We start from the raw sequence: 18104 nt of genomic DNA, 5'->3' as shown, positions 1-18104 counted from the left end.
GTACAGTACTGGTGGGTACAGTTCTGTCACTGTATAACACTGGGGTACAGTACTGGTGGGTACATGTGTCACTGTATAATACTGGGGTACAGTATTGGTGGGTATAGGTCTGTCATTGTTTAACACTGGGGTGCAGTACTGGTGGGTACACGTCTGTCACTGTATAACACTGGGGTACAATACTGGTGGGTACAGGTCTGTCACTGTATATCGCTGGGGTACAGTACTGATGGGTACAGGTCTGTCACTGTATAACACTGGGATACAGTATTGGTGGGTATAGGTCTGTCATTGTTTAACACTGGGGTGCAGTACTGGTGGGTACACGTCTGTCACTGTATAACACTGGGGTACAGTACTGGTGGGTACAGGTCTGTCGCTGTATAACACTGGGGTACAGTACTGGTGGGTACAGGTCTGTCACTGAATAACACTGGGGTACAGTACTGGTGGGTACAGGTCTGTCACTGTATAAGGCTGGGGTACTGTATTGATGGGTACAGGTCTGTCACTGTATAACACTGGGGTACAGTACTGGTGGGTACAGGTCTGTCACTGTATAACACTGGGGTACAGTACTGGTGGGTACAGGTCTGTCACTGTATAACACCGGGGTACAGTACTGGTGGGTACAGGTCTGTCACTGTATAACACTGGGGTACAGTCCTGGTGGTTACAGGTCTGTCATTGTATAACACTGGGCTACAGTACTGGTGGGTACAGGTTTGTCACTGTATAACACTGGGGTACAGTATTGGTAGGTACAGGTCTGTCACTGTATAACACTGGGTTACAGTACTTGTGGGTACAGGTCTGTCACTGTATAACACTGGGGTACAGCACTGGAGGGTACAAGTCTGCCACTGTATAAAACTGGGGTACATTACTGGTGGGTACAGGTCTTTCACTGTATAACACTGGGGTACAATACCGGTGGGTACAGGTGAGTCACTGTATAACACTGGGGTACAGTACTGGTAGGTACAGGTCTGTCGCTGTGTAACACTGGGGTACAGTACTGGTGGGTACAGATCTGTCACTGTATAACACTGGGGTAAAGTACTGGTGGATACAGGTCTGTCGCTGTATAACACTGGGGTACAGTACTGGTGGGTACAGGTCTGTCACTGGGGTACAGTAATGGTGGGTACAGGTCTGTCACTGTATAACACTGGGTTACAGTACTGGTGGGTACAGGTTTGTCACCGTATAACACTGGGGTACAGTACTGGTGGGTACAGGTTTGTCACTGTATAACACTGGGGTACAGTACTAGTAGGTACAGGTTTGTCACTGCATAACACTGGGGTACAGTACTGGTGGGTACAGGTCTGTCACTGTATAACACTGTGGTACAGCACTGGTAGGTACAGGTCTGTCGCTGTATAACACTGGGGTACAGTACTGGTGGGTACAGATCTGTCACTGGGGTACAGTAATGGTGGGTACAGGTCTGTCACTGTATAACACTGGGTTACAGTACTGGTGGGTACAGGTTTGTCACTGTATAACACTGGGGTACAGTACTGGTGGGTACAGGTTTGTCACTGTATAACACTGGGGTACAGTACTGGTGGGTACAGGTTTGTCACTGTATAACACTGGGGTACAGTACTAGTAGGTACAGGTTTGTCACTGCATAACACTGGGGTACAGTACTGGTGGGTACAGGTCTGTCACTGTATAACACTGTGGTACAGCACTGGTCGGTACAGGTCTGTCACTGTATAACACTGGGGTACAGTACTGGTGGGTACATGTGTCACTGTATAACACTGGGGTACAGTACTGGTGGGTACATGTGTCACTGTATAACACTGGGGTACAGTATTGGTGGGTATAGGTCTGTCATTGTTTAACACTGGGGTGCAGTACTGGTGGGTACACGTCTGTCACTGTATAACACTGAGGTACAGTACTGGTGGGTACAGGTCTGTCACTGATTAACACTGTTGGACAGCACTGGTAGGTACAGGTCTGTCGCTGTATAACACTGGGGTACAGTACTGGTGGGTACAGGTCTGTTGCTGTATAACACTGGGGTACAGTACTGGTGGGTATAGGTCTGTCACTGTATAACATTGGGGTACAGTACTGGTGGGTACAGGTCTGCCACTGTATAACATTGGGGTACAGTACTGGTGGGTACATGTGTCACTGTATAACACTGGGGTACAGTATTGGTGGGTATAGGTCTGTCATTGTTTAACACTGGGGTGCAGTACTGGTGGGTACACGTCTGTCACTGTATAACACTGGGGTACAATACTGGTGGGTACAGGTCTGTCACTGTATATCGCTGGGGTACAGTACTGATGGGTACAGGTCTGTCACTGTATAACACTGGGATACAGTATTGGTGGGTATAGGTCTGTCATTGTTTAACACTGGGGTGCAGTACTGGTGGGTACACGTCTGTCACTGTATAACACTGGGGTACAGTACTGGTGGGTACAGGTCTGTCGCTGTATAACACTGGGGTACAGTACTGGTGGGTACAGGTCTGTCACTGAATAACACTGGGGTACAGTACTGGTGGGTACAGGTCTGTCACTGTATAAGGCTGGGGTACTGTATTGATGGGTACAGGTCTGTCACTGTATAACACTGGGGTACAGTACTGGTGGGTACAGGTCTGTCACTGTATAACACTGGGGTACAGTACTGGTGGGTACAGGTCTGTCACTGTATAACACCGGGGTACAGTACTGGTGGGTACAGGTCTGTCACTGTATAACACTGGGGTACAGTCCTGGTGGTTACAGGTCTGTCATTGTATAACACTGGGCTACAGTACTGGTGGGTACAGGTTTGTCACTGTATAACACTGGGGTACAGTACTGGTAGGTACAGGTCTGTCACTGTATAACACTGGGTTACAGTACTTGTGGGTACAGGTCTGCCACTGTATAACACTGGGGTACAGCACTGGAGGGTACAAGTCTGCCACTGTATAAAACTGGGGTACATTACTGGTGGGTACAGGTCTTTCACTGTATAACACTGGGGTACAATACCGGTGGGTACAGGTGAGTCACTGTACAACACTGGGGTACAGTACTGGTAGGTACAGGTCTGTCGCTGTGTAACACTGGGGTACAGTACTGGTGGGTACAGATCTGTCACTGTATAACACTGGGGTAAAGTACTGGTGGATACAGGTCTGTCGCTGTATAACACTGGGGTACAGTACTGGTGGGTACAGGTCTGTCACTGGGGTACAGTAATGGTGGGTACAGGTCTGTCACTGTATAACACTGGGTTACAGTACTGGTGGGTACAGGTTTGTCACCGTATAACACTGGGGTACAGTACTGGTGGGTACAGGTCTGTCACTGTATAACACTGTGGTACAGCACTGGTAGGTACAGGTCTGTCGCTGTATAACACTGGGGTACAGTACTGGTGGGTACAGATCTGTCACTGTATAACACTGGGGTAAAGTACTGGTGGATACAGGTCTGTCGCTGTATAACATTGGGGTACAGTACTGGTGGGTACAGGTCTGTCACTGGGGTACAGTAATGGTGGGTATAGGTCTGTCACTGTATAACACTGGGTTACAGTACTGGTGGGTACAGGTTTGTCACTGTATAACACTGGGGTACAGTACTGGTGGGTACAGGTTTGTCACTGTATAACACTGGGGTACAGTACTGGTGGGTACAGGTTTGTCACTGTATAACACTGGGGTACAGTACTAGTAGGTACAGGTTTGTCACTGCATAACACTGGGGTACAGTACTGGTGGGTACAGGTCTGTCACTGTATAACACTGTGGTACAGCACTGGTCGGTACAGGTCTGTCACTGTATAACACTGGGGTACAGTACTGGTGGGTACATGTGTCACTGTATAACACTGGGGTACAGTACTGGTGGGTACATGTGTCACTGTATAACACTGGGGTACAGTATTGGTGGGTATAGGTCTGTCATTGTTTAACACTGGGGTGCAGTACTGGTGGGTACACGTCTGTCACTGTATAACACTGAGGTACAGTACTGGTGGGTACAGGTCTGTCACTGATTAACACTGTTGGACAGCACTGGTAGGTACAGGTCTGTCGCTGTATAACACTGGGGTACAGTACTGGTGGGTACAGGTCTGTTGCTGTATAACACTGGGGTACAGTACTGGTGGGTATAGGTCTGTCACTGTATAACATTGGGGTACAGTACTGGTGGGTACAGGTCTGCCACTGTATAACATTGGGGTACAGTACTGGTGGGTACATGTGTCACTGTATAACACTGGGGTACAGTATTGGTGGGTATAGGTCTGTCATTGTTTAACACTGGGGTGCAGTACTGATGGGTACACGTCTGTCACTGTATAACACTGGGGTACAATACTGGTGGGTACAGGTCTGTCACTGTATATCGCTGGGGTACAGTACTGATGGGTACAGGTCTGTCACTGTATAACACTGGGATACAGTATTGGTGGGTATAGGTCTGTCATTGTTTAACACTGGGGTGCAGTACTGGTGGGTACACGTCTGTCACTGTATAACACTGGGGTACAGTACTGGTGGGTACAGGTCTGTCGCTGTATAACACTGGGGTACAGTACTGGTGGGTACAGGTCTGTTACTGAATAACACTGGGGTACAGTACTGGTGGGTACAGGTCTGTCACTGTATAAGGCTGGGGTACTGTATTGATGGGTACAGGTCTGTCACTGTATAACACTGGGGTACAGTACTGGTGGGTACAGGTCTGTCACTGTATAACACTGGGGTACAGTACTGGTGGGTACAGGTCTGTCACTGTATAACACCGGGGTACAGTACTGGTGGGTACAGGTCTGTCACTGTATAACACTGGGGTACAGTCCTGGTGGTTACATTTCTGTCATTGTATAACACTGGGCTACAGTACTGGTGGGTACAGGTTTGTCACTGTATAACACTGGGGTACAGTACTGGTAGGTACAGGTCTGTCACTGTATAACACTGGGTTACAGTACTTGTGGGTACAGGTCTGCCACTGTATAACACTGGGGTACAGCACTGGAGGGTACAAGTCTGCCACTGTATAAAACTGGGGTACATTACTGGTGGGTACAGGTCTTTCACTGTATAACACTGGGGTACAATACCGGTGGGTACAGGTGAGTCACTGTACAACACTGGGGTACAGTACTGGTAGGTACAGGTCTGTCGCTGTGTAACACTGGGGTACAGTACTGGTGGGTACAGATCTGTCACTGTATAACACTGGGGTAAAGTACTGGTGGATACAGGTCTGTCGCTGTATAACACTGGGGTACAGTACTGGTGGGTACAGGTCTGTCACTGGGGTACAGTAATGGTGGGTACAGGTCTGTCACTGTATAACACTGGGTTACAGTACTGGTGGGTACAGGTTTGTCACCGTATAACACTGGGGTACAGTACTGGTGGGTACAGGTCTGTCACTGTATAACACTGTGGTACAGCACTGGTAGGTACAGGTCTGTCGCTGTATAACACTGGGGTACAGTACTGGTGGGTACAGATCTGTCACTGTATAACACTGGGGTAAAGTACTGGTGGATACAGGTCTGTCGCTGTATAACATTGGGGTACAGTACTGGTGGGTACAGGTCTGTCACTGGGGTACAGTAATGGTGGGTATAGGTCTGTCACTGTATAACACTGGGTTACAGTACTGGTGGGTACAGGTTTGTCACTGTATAACACTGGGGTACAGTACTGGTGGGTACAGGTTTGTCACTGTATAACACTGGGGTACAGTACTGGTGGGTACAGGTTTGTCACTGTATAACACTGGGGTACAGTACTAGTAGGTACAGGTTTGTCACTGCATAACACTGGGGTACAGTACTGGTGGGTACAGGTCTGTCACTGTATAACACTGTGGTACAACACTGGTCGGTACAGGTCTGTCACTGTATAACACTGGGGTACAGTACTGGTGGGTACATGTGTCACTGTATAACACTGGGGTACAGTACTGGTGGGTACATGTGTCACTGTATAACACTGGGGTACAATATTGGTGGGTATAGGTCTGTCATTGTTTAACACTGGGGTGCAGTACTGGTGGGTACACGTCTGTCACTGTATAACACTGAGGTACAGTACTGGTGGGTACAGGTCTGTCACTGATTAACACTGTTGGACAGCACTGGTAGGTACAGGTCTGTCGCTGTATAACACTGGGGTACAGTACTGGTGGGTACAGGTCTGTCACTGTATAACATTGGGGTACAGTACTGGTGGGTACAGGTCTGTCACTGTATAACATTGGGGTACAGTACTGGTGGGTACATGTGTCACTGTATAACACTGGGGTACAGTATTGGTGGGTATAGGTCTGTCATTGTTTAACACTGGGGTGCAGTACTGGTGGGTACACGTCTGTCACTGTATAACACTGGGGTACAGTACTGGTGGGTACAGGTCTGTCACTGTTTAACACTGTGGTACAGCACTGGTAGGTACAGGTCTGTCGCTGTATAACACTGGGGTACAGTACTGGTGGGTACAGGTCTGTTGCTGTGTAACACTGGGGTACAGTACTGGTGGGTACAGGTCTGTCACTGTATAACACTGGGGTACAGTCCTGGTGGTTACAGGTCTGTCATTGTATAACACTGGGCTACAGTACTGGTGGGTACAGGTTTGTCACTGTATAACACTGGGCTACAGTACTGGTAGGTACAGGTCTGTCACTGTATAACACTGGGTTACAGTACTTGTGGGTACAGGTCTGTCACTGTATAACACTGGGGTACAGCACTGGAGGGTACAAGTCTGCCACTGTATAAAACTGGGGTACATTACTGGTGGATACAGGTCTTTCACTGTATAACACTGGGGTACAATACCGGTGGGTACAGGTCTGTCGCTGTCTAACACTGGGGTATAGTACTGGTGGGTACATATCTGTCACTGTATAACACTGGGGTAAAGTACTGGTGGATACAGGTCTGTCGCTGTATAACACTGGGGTACAGTACTGGTGGGTACAGGTCTGTCACTGGGGTACAGTAATGGTGGGTACAGGTCTGTCACTGTGTAACACTGGGTTACAGTACTGGTGGGTACAGGTTTGTCACTGTATAACACTGGGGTACAGTACTGGTGGGTACAGGTCTGTCACTGTATAACACTGGGGTACAGTACTGGTAGGTACAGGTTTGTCACTGCATAACACTGGGGTACAGTACTGGTGGATACAGGTCGGTCACTGTATAACATTGGGGTACAAGTCTGTCAATGTATAACACTGGGGTACAGTACTGGTGGATACAGGTCAGTCACTGTATAACACTGGGGTACAATACTGACACACTCCCAGGGACCCCATATAAATACTGATACACACCAAGGGACACTCTGAAATACAGACACGCTTCCAGGGTCCTCTCTAAATATTGACGCACTCCCAGGGTATGTTGTGTATGTAACTAAACAGACTAACTGAACCAAGAGTAAAATAACTTAACTGTGTCCTTTATAGCAACACCCAAAATGGTGTCCCCAAACCAGCATCATCATAGGCAGTCCCTCAGAATCGAGGAAGACTTTTTTAAAAAATTCGTTGCCAATCTTTCCAATTCTTTGTCAAATCACAAACGCCAGAGGTCACCTTGCACACATCAAGGATCACTCTGCGCTAATGCTCTTAGCCAAAAGGCCTAGAGCCACTGCACCGTTCCGGGAAGTACTGCAATACCAGGTTCGTGCCATGGAGGTGGATGGGTCAAGCCACCCCACCCACCTCCTATTTCCAAAAAGCATAGGAGAATCACCTTCCTGATCCAGGGAGAACCACGTTGGGGTCATGGTTACTCCCCTGTCGGGTCAGTTACGCATGATCTTAGCCAAAAGGCCGGGAATCGAGGAAGACTTGCTTCCACTCAAAGTGAGTTCTTTGGTGGCTGAACAGTCCGATACGAGAGCCACAGATCCTGTTACAGGTGGGACAGACATTCGTCGGTGGGTGGGGCTGGTTTGTCGCGCGCTCCTTCCGCTGCCTGCGCTTGGCCTCTTCACGCTCTTTGCGTTGAGAGTCAAAGAGCTCAACGCCCTCCCGGATGCACTTTCTCCACCTCGGGCGGTCTTCGGCCAGGGTCTCCGAGGTGTCAGTGGTGATGTCACACTTTACCAGGGAGGCTTTGAGGGTATCTGTGGTGTATGTAGCACACAAATCACTGACTCCACACGGTCTGGTGTAAGTGGTGGTCAGCCTTATATAGCCCTTGTTGCAGGTACTACCAGGGTTTCCCACCGCAGCGCCCTCTGTGGTGTGGCATAGTACTTACATTACATTTAAGGTACTGGGACGATACACACATCATTACATAACAGTGTCCTTATAATGTTTCCGCTGCCCACCTTTGGCTCATTTACCATGAAGGAGCTCCGCACAAAGCATTTGCTTAGGGACTCTCGTATCTGGCATGCAAACTATGTGTGGCCTGCCCAGCGAAGATGAGCGAGTGTGGTCAGTGCTTCAATGCTGGGGATGTTGGCCTGGTCGAGGACACCGATGCTAGTGCGCCTGTCCTCCCAGGGGATTTGCAGGATTTTGCGGAGACATCGTTGGTGATATAGCTCCAGCGGCTTGAGGTGCCTTCTGTACATCATCTATGCCTCAGATCCATACAGGAAGGTGGGTATTACTACAGCCCTGTGGTCCATGAGCTTGGAGGTAGATTTGAGAGCCTGGTCTTCAAACACTCTTTTCCTCAGATGGCCGAAGGCTGCACTGGCGCACTGGAGGCGATGCTGAATCTACGCATCGATGTCTGCCTTTGTTAATAAGTGGCTCCCGAAATATGGGAAATGGTCCACGTTGTCTTGGGCCGCGCCGTGAATCTTGACGATTGGAGGGCAGTGCTGTGCGGCAGTGACAGGCTGGTGGAGGACGAATGTTAAGCGTAAGGCCCATGCTTTCATATGCCTCAGTGAATACATTAACTACATCCTGGAGTTCAGCCTCTGAATGTGCGCAGACGCAGGTGTCGTCCGTATACTGCAGCTCAACGACAGAGGTTGGGGTGATCTTGGACCTGGCCTGGAGGCGGCGTAGGTTAAACAGCTTCCCACTGGTTCTGTAGTTTAGTTCCACTCCAGCGGGGAGCTTGTTGATTGTGAGGTGGAGCATGGTGGTGAGGAAGATTGAGAAGAGGGTTGGAGCGATGACGTAGCCCTGCTTGACCCCGGTCCGGATGTGGATTGGGTCTGTAATGGATCCGTTGGTAAGGATCACGGCCTGCATGTCATCGTGGAGCAGGCGAAGGATGTTGACAAACTTTTGGGGGCATCCGAAATGGAGGAGGATGCTCCATAGACTCTCACGGTCAAAGGCCTTTGTAAGATCAAAGAAGGCCATGTATAAGGGCTGGCGCTGCTCCCTGCATTTTTCCTGCAGCTGTCGCGCTGCAAAGATCATGTCCGTTGTGCCCCATAGGGGACAAAATCCGCACTGTGATTCCGGGAGGAGCTCCTTGGCCACAGGGAGAAGATGGTTGAGGAGAACTCAAGCGACAACCTTCCCAGTGGCTGATAGCAGGGAGATTCCCCTGTAGTTGCCGCAGTAGGACGTCCCCTTTTTAAAAAATAGTCACGATCACTGCATCTCTGAGATCTCCCGGCATGCTCTCCTCCTTCCAGATGAGAGAGATGAGGTCATGTAACCGCACCAACAGCGCCTCCCGCCATAATTTAGCGCCTCAGCAGGGATTCCATCTGCTCCCGTAGCCTTGTTATTCTTGAGCTATTTTATGGTTTTGCCTACCTCGTGGAACGTTGGAGTCTCACGGAGCTGGTGGCGGGTCGCATGCTACGGGATGGAGTTGAGAACACACGAGTCAAAGTCTCGATTGAGGAGATCTTCAAAGTGCTCCTTCCATCGGGCCCTGACAGCCTCGGTGTCCTTGATGAGTGTTTCCCTGTTCTTGGCCAGGACTGGATGGGGCCTTGGGAGTTTGGACCATAGGTGGATTGACTGCAGTGAAGAATCCTCGCATATCGTGGCTGTCGGCCACTTGTTGTATCTCCTGTGCTTTCTCCATCCACCACCTGTTCTTTAGGTCCCGGGTTTTTTGTTGGACCTGAGCCTTGAGCCGTCTGTAATGTTGTTTTGCAGCTCCCGAGTTGGGTTGTTGCTTGAGGCTCAGAAATGCTTTGCGCTTGCGATCTATTAGTTCTTCGATCTCCTGACGATTTGCATCAAACCAGTCCTGGTGTTTTCTGGTTGAGTGACCAAGTGTCTCTTCACAGGCACTGGTTATAGAGGCCTGGAGGGCAGACCAAGCACTGTGGGCATTCAGCATCTCAGGGTCATCAAGGCACGCCAGATTGGCTGTGAGGCGCTGGCTGTATAGGGCTCACTTAGCTGGGTCTCTCAGTGCCCCGGCATTAACTTTTTTGCGACACTGCTTCTGCTGTCCCCTCTGCTTTGGGGCTATGTTAAGGTCGATGATGGATCGGATTAGGCGGTGGTCCGTCCAGCAGTCGTCAGCTCCTGTCATGGCCAGGTGATGCGCACATCCTTGCGATCCCTGGCTCGGACGATGACATAGTGAAGCAGGTGTCAGTGTTTGGAGCGAGGGTGTTGCCATGATGCCTTGTGTTGTGTATGCATGCCTGTTTACTGTGTGATGTCTGTAACACTGTTATGCAACACTGAATGTACCCTTACACTGTACACACCTTGCCTGTACACCAGAGGGTGCTGCTGCTGGAGACCCAAGGGTTACCTGCACACTGCAGGTAACCCAGTATAAAAAGGAACTCAGCTTGTTGTCCTCAGGAGCTGCAAATAAAGAACTGCAGGTCTACACAGTTTAAGTAACACACCCTGTCTCGTGGAGTCATTACTAAAGGTGCCTACATACACTACAACTAGCGACGGGAATACGAGGTCACGAACTACACGCTCAACATGTCTAACCTCAGCAACTTTCAGCAATTTACAAAGGGGGAAGGATTGGGATGCTTTTGTGGAAAGATTGGAACATTTCTTTATAGCCAACGACCTGGATGGGGACACACCGGCCACACTACCGAACAAACGCAGGGCCATCCTGCTTAGCAGTTGTGGGCCCACCATCTACGGTCTCGTCAGGGACTTACTTGCCACGGAGAAGACAACCACCAAGAGCTATGAGCAACTTGTAACAATCATACAGGAACAACTAAAATCGAAAGAAAGCATCCTCACAGCCAGGCACCGGTTCTACACTTACCGGCGACCTGAGGGCCAAGAAATTGCCAAGTATGCTGCACACTTAAGACGACTAGCACCGTGTGATTTTGGCGACCACCTTAATGAAGCCCTAAGGGACATATTTGTGATCGGAATCGGCCACGAAGGCCTCCTGCACAAGTTGCTCTCGGCTGACATCATGGTCACCCTGCAGAGAGCAATCCAAGTGAGCCAGGCCTACATGGTTTCGGCCGGCGACTCCAGGTGAATACTGACCCAGGACTCTAAACCGGCGAGCGCAGTACACCGCATGGACACTTCTAAAGGCAGAAATGCTGCCCCGAGTCCCGCAACCCTCAGTCCACCACATGGGGCAAACCGGATGGCCCCGTGCTGGCGCTGTGGAGGAAACCACAGGGCCCACCAGTGCCACTACAAAGACTATGCATGCAAAGGCTGCAAAGAGAAAGGATACCTTCAGAGAATGTGCAGAAAAGGCTGTACTCACCGCGTCTCTGATGTGTTGGCTGATCACCGTGGCTCCGACACAGATGAAGGTGAAGCTGCTCAAACCCTGGAAGAAGAGTATGGAATCTTTACCTGCTCCACCGGAAGTTCTCCGTGGACAATGGAAGTGGACATCGACAGGGTCCCAGTCTCCATGGAGATCGACACAGGGACAAGCCAGTCTGTGATGAGCCAAATGACCTTTGAAAGAATTTGGATGAATCCTGCCACTCGACCAAAACTGTCTCCTGTCCAGGCAAAGCTGCTCACCTATACCAAAGGTAACATTCAAATCGTTGGCAATGTAGAGGTCCAGGTCTCCGAGGGCGGCGTGTTGAACAAACTTCCCCTGTGGATTGTAGCTGGCGATGGTCCCACGCTGCTGGGCAGGAATTGGATGAACCGGGCCTTGTGGAAGAAAAGACCACCACAGCCCTCCTGCAGGAAAGCCAGGAAATGGCTGCAGCACCAGCAGCACAAGGAGAAACACTTGTAATCAAAATGGCCACCGCCATGCCACCAGTGAGCATGGAGGAGCATCACATGACACCGAGCGGCCAATCGGATTTGAAGGCTCCCTTAAAGAAGAACGGTAACCAAAGACATTTAAAGGGGAAGTTCCAACTATTTGAGTAGACGGACTTTAAAGCTAAAGATGCGATTAAAGGGTGCAAGTATGAAAATGTATGCAATGTAACCATGAATTGTGATGCTGGTTTAACTAATGTGACTAATGAGATGAATGCAGGTGTCAGTAAGGTTAAGAACAAGTTTATTATGCTTAACAGTAATGATAGAGATTGTGAAATGCCTAATGTAACCATGCCTGTTGAAACCAGGACACCCAAAAGTGATGCAAATGCTAGAATGTATAATGCAGGCTCGACTATGTGTGATCAGAGCCAAGGTGTCATGTATACCGGTAGGACACTGCCAAAGGACATTGGATCCTACAGGGACCATGCCGATGCCAATGAAATCCCCCTGTGGGAGACCCCCAGATCCAGCAGGCTACCTGACCATATAGTCTGGACCTTTAGAATGAATGTGATGCCCCTTGCAGGACACACACACAGGCAGTGGGAGCAGACCCACTACAGGGACAGTGGTCAATGGGCAGCCCAGCCACCACCAATGGCAACCTGCACCAGACCAGCCCTACAGCCCCTGGCCACCCGGGCCAACACCAGGAGCAAGAGGCCAATACCCTCCAGCTTCCCTGGCAAACCCTGGGATGACCTGACCCTCATCCCAATTGGTGGACAAAGAGCCCACCCAGTCTTGTGGCCCTGCCCACCAGCCCACATCACAGAGTATACACACCGCCCACTGCTGCCGTGGCTACCTCCCTGAGGGATCCCACAACAGTGACACCCACATGGTCTGTGTGTGAGAGAGGGGAAACGTAAGAGGCCAGCCTCAAGCACAGGGGTCACACCTGGTAACCACACAACCCTCACCACAGCCTCCCATAGCCCACCACTGATCACCTCCCCTGGTCATGACAATAGGATATGAAAAATGCTCAGGGGGGAGTATTGTTGTGTATGCATGCCTGTTTACTATGTGATGTCTGTAACACTGTTATGCCACACTGAATGTACCCTTACACTGTACACACCTTGCCTGTACACCAGAGGGTGCTGCTGCTGGAGACCTAAGGGTTACCTGCACACGGCAGGTAACCCAATATAAAAGGGAACTCACAGCTTGTTGTCTGCACTCAGGAGCTGCAAATAAAGGACTACAGGTCTACATAGAAACATAAAAACATAGAAAATAGGTGCAGGAGTAGGCCATTTGGCCCTTCGAGCCTGCACCACCATTCAATGAGTTCATGGTTGAACATGCAACTTCAGTACCCCATTCCTGCTTTCTTGCCATACCCCTTGATCCCCCTAGTAGTAAGGACTACATCTAACTCCTTTTTGAATATATTTAGTGAATTGGCCTCAACAACTTTCTGTGGTAGAGAATTCCACAGGTTCACCACTCTCTGGGTGAAGAAGTTTCTCCTCACATAAGAACATAAGAACATAAGAATTAGGAACAGGAGTAGGCCATCTAGCCCCTCGAGCCTGCTCCGCCATTCAATAAGATCATGGCTGATCTGGCCATGGACTCAGCTCCACCTCGGTCCTAAATGGCTTACCCCTTATCCTTAGACTGTGACCCCTGGTTCTGGACTTCCCCAACATCGGGAACATTCTTCCTGCATCTAACCTGTCTAAACCCGTCAGAATTTTAAACGTTTCTATGAGGTCCCCTCTCATTCTTCTGAACTCCAGTGAATACAAGCCCAGTTGATCCAGTCTTTCTTGATAGGTCAGTCCCGCCATCCCGGGAATCAGTCTGGTGAACCTTCGCTGCACTCCCTCAATAGCAAGAATGTCCTTCCTCAAGTTAGGAGACCAAAACTGTACACAATACTCCAGGTGTGGCCTCACCAAGGCCCTGTACAATTGTAGTAACACCTCCCTGCCCCTGTACTCAAATCCCCTCGCTATGAAGGCCAACATGCCATTTGCTTTCTTAACCGCCTGCTGTACCTGCATGCCAACCTTCAATGACTGATGTACCATGACACCCAGGTCTCGTTGCACCTCCCCTTGTGATGCGAGACAGGAGGAAGAACTTCCTTCTGACTCAGAAGACGTTTCTTCGCCAACGTCTTCTCCTCGATCCACTGAGGTCATTCTGCCGATGTCACCCACCCCCTCACCACCTCCCCTCCCCCCCCCAGCAAGCCTTGAGGTGCTCTGCTGCAAGATGTCTTGGTCCCGTTACTGGGGGATTGAGTGGGAAAGTGGGGGTTACGACCGGGGGGGGCAAGTTAGAGGAGAGAAGCGTGGCCGCAGATAGGGAGTGGGGGAGGGCGTATATTATTCTTTTATTATTATTTTTTAAAATGTGTTCATTATTGATTGTTGGGGATGCTGGGAGGTTGTTCTCGTTATATTGTTGTTTCAAAATGTTGTTCACTGCTGGGGGGTGGGGTTTATACATAGTTTGTTAAAAAAATATTTTAAATAAGTTATTAAATTATTAAAACATTTTATTGAACTTTACAATTGTCCTGAAGTGTCTTCTTATAAATAAGGTAAAACATCAATACAAGGGTTGGAAACAATGGCCATGGCCAGGCAAGGATGTAACGTAACGTAACTGTAACTGTCACCAATGTAACTTCTCGCAAAGCGTTCATTTATGAGCTGCTGATGCAACAGTTTTGCAGCTGCGTAGCTACCACGGGGCTTTTCCAGTGTTGCAGGGGAGGGGGGGGGGGCGCGGGGGGCATGGGTTCATTGTCAGGCTGATTGTCCTCCCCGAGGTCCTCGTCATCCTCCTCCTCGTCCTCCTCTTCCGCCTCCCCTCTCTCCTGAGGTGGACCGGCGGTCCCACCTGGCAATTGTTGTCCTCTCCTCATAGCTAGGTTATGCAACATGCAGCACAACACAGTGAACTCAGCAACCTGCTCAGGGTGGTATTGTAGGCTGCCTCCTGAGTGGTCCAGGCATCTGAAGCGCTGCTCAGCACTCCAGTTGTCTTTTTGACAACATTGCGTGTAACGTTATGGCTTTCATTGTAGTGCTTCTCAGCTTCCATCTGGGGATTATGCAGAGGGTCATGAGCCAGCTGGCAAAGCCATATCCTTTATCCCCCAGCATCCAACCGTGACCTTGTGGCTGACTCTTACAGGTCAGAGACAGTGCTCTCACGCAAGATGTGTGCATCATGGATGATGCCTGGAAAATTTGAATTTACTGCCATGATTATTTGCTTGATGCCGACAACGAGCTGCACATTCAGGGAGTGGAATCCCTTTCGGTTCCGAAACACCTCTGCATCCTGTAAAGGTGCTCGCAGGGCGATGTGTGTACAGCCTATTGCTCCCTGCACCTTGGGGAAGTTTGCTATTCTCGAGAACCCCAAAGCCCTCTCAGTCTGTGCTTCCCTGGTCATAGGAAAGCTTATAAAGTCCATCCTGCGTGTGTAAAGGGCTTCAGTCACCTGTCGAATGCAGCAATGTGTGGCGTGCTGAGAGATACCACAAACGTCGCCAGCTGAGGCCTGAAAGGAGCCCGATGCATAGAAGGAAAGTGCCGCAGTATCCTTAACCTCAACGGACAGTGTGGCCCTGATGGTGCTGGTAGACTGCAGATCTCCCTTGATGAGCTGGCATATCTCACTGATGACCTCCTTTTGGAATCGCAGCCTCCTAACGCATGTGTTATCGGACAAGTCCAGGTGTGATCGCTTTTCCCTGTAAATGCGTTGGGTGTAATGTTTCCTCCTCCTCAGCAGTCTGCCACCTCTTTGATTGGGCACATGATGCTCTTCAATAAACCTTCTCCCATCTCTGTTCTGCATCATGTGATTAGTGATCAATACTGGTTGAGAAAGTACAGGCCCCATCGCTATAAATCATTATAAATGCCCTAATCTCGCTTCTTAAAGTATCCTCAACAAATACAAATGTGATTAGATGATTGGCCCTTAAAATCCCTCATGTATTGCTTCTCCTCCCAAACACTTCAACACTTAAAGATCCTCCGAGTTACAAAATGACGTCCGTTGTGCCAAGTTAAAGTCAGGTGAGTGAAGCTTTTCTTCAGCGTCTTTTTGGGTGAGCGATCCTTTCGGCAAATGCCGAAAATAGCGCTCGGCGATAATCTGGGCCATAATCGGGCACTAGTCCATTATAAACAGTATCCTGGGTCTTGCACGAAGATTACATCATATTTTTTTTTAAATAGGCCGGGCGATGCAGCTCATTGCTGTGTGCCGAAAGTTGGGCCGGCGATAAATGGGCCATAATTGGGCGCTAGTTTCCACTTTTCATCAAATATGGCAATAGCCTGAATCTCAGCGCTAAATGGATGATGAAGTGCCGAAAGTCGAGCCCTATATTTTCCCCTCTGAAAACACAGTCTGTGAACAGACAAAGTGCTTGAGATAGCCAGGCCGCGTTCTGATACGTTGAGACCGGCATAGAGCTTGCGGTGTTTGCTCGAGGTTTTCGGTTGGGAAACAGAACAGTGCCTCTGTTCCACCCTGCTGGTCTATTGGCCTGTGAATTGGGATCAGTCTACGAGCGTTCCATCGAGTTCCGTCATCGAGGTGTGAGAGCTGAACTTTCGCCCGATCTGTTTTGGAGGCGAAAGTGAAGATCATCATCATAGGCAGTCCCTCGGAATCGAGGAAGACATGCCTCCATTGCTGAAGTGAGTCCTTAGGTGACTGAACAGTCCAATACGTGAGCCACAGTCCCTGTCACAGGTGGGACAGAAGTGGTTGAGGGAAGGGGAGGGTGGGACAGGTTTGCCGCACGCTCCTTCCGCTGCCTGCGTTTGATTTCTGCATGCTCTCGGCGACGAGACTCGAGGTGCTCAGCGCCCTCCCGGATGCACTTCCTCCACTTAGGGCGGTCTTTGGCCAGGGACTCACAGGTATCGGTGGGGATGTTGCATTTTATCAGAGAGCCTTTGAGGGTGTCCTTGTAACGTTTCCTCTGCCCACCTTTGGCTCGTTTGCCGTGAAGGAGCTCCGCGTAGAGCACTTGCTTTAGGAGTCTCGTGTCTGGCATGCGAACAATGTGGGCGTTTTACTATGTTAAAGGCGCTATATAAATGCAAGCTGTTGTTGAATTGGGACCTTCTAACTTCTGTGGCTTATTACAGAGGATTACACGGGATATACGGCACAGAAACAGGCCGTTCGGCCCAACCAGTCCATGCCGGCGTTTATGCTCCACTCGAGCCTCCTCCCGTCTTTCCTCATCTAAATCTATCAGCATAACCCTTTATTCCCTTCTCCCCCATACGCTTGTCCAGCCTCCCCTTAAATACATCGATACTATTCGCCTCAACCCCTCCCTGTGGCAGTGAGTTCCACATTCTCACCACTCTCTGGGTAAAGAGGTTTCTCCTGAATTCACCATTGGATTTATTAGTGACTATCTTATATCGATGGCCTCTAGTTATGCTCTTCCCCACAAGTGGAAACACTCTCTCTGTATCCACTCTATCAAAACCTTTCATCATTTTAAAGTCTCTATTAGGTCACCCCTCAGCCTTCTCTTTTCAAAAGAAAAGAGACCCAGCCTGTTCATCCTTTCCTGATATTATACCCTCGCATTTCTGGTATCCTCCTGGGAAACCTTCTCTGCACCCTCTCCAGTGCCTCTATATCCTTTTTATAATATGGTGACCAGAACTGTACGAAGTGCACCAAGTGTGGTCTAACCAAGGTTCAATACAGGTTTAGCATAACTTCCCTACTTTTCAATTCTATCCCTCTAGAAATAAACCCTAGTTCTTGGTTTGCTTTTTTATGACCTTGCTAACCTGTTGCAATTTTTAGTGATGTGTGTATTTGTATCCGAGATCCCTTGGTTCCTCTACCCCACCCAGACCCGCACCCTCCCAG

The 18104-nt window shown here is 49.6% G+C and overlaps 1 pseudogene; it reads right to left on the bottom strand.

Moving 5' to 3' along the window:
• Positions 1-7654: 7654 nt before the first annotated feature.
• On the bottom strand, positions 7655-7856 carry LOC139228362 (U2 spliceosomal RNA; annotated as a pseudogene).
• Positions 7857-18104: the final 10248 nt, after the last annotated feature.

The sequence above is a fragment of the Pristiophorus japonicus genome, chromosome 17 (assembly GCF_044704955.1).
Source record: "Pristiophorus japonicus isolate sPriJap1 chromosome 17, sPriJap1.hap1, whole genome shotgun sequence".
NCBI lineage: Eukaryota > Metazoa > Chordata > Chondrichthyes > Pristiophoridae > Pristiophorus > Pristiophorus japonicus.
Note: the sequence above shows the minus strand (reverse complement) of the source record. Positions and strands in the feature narration are given on the sequence as shown.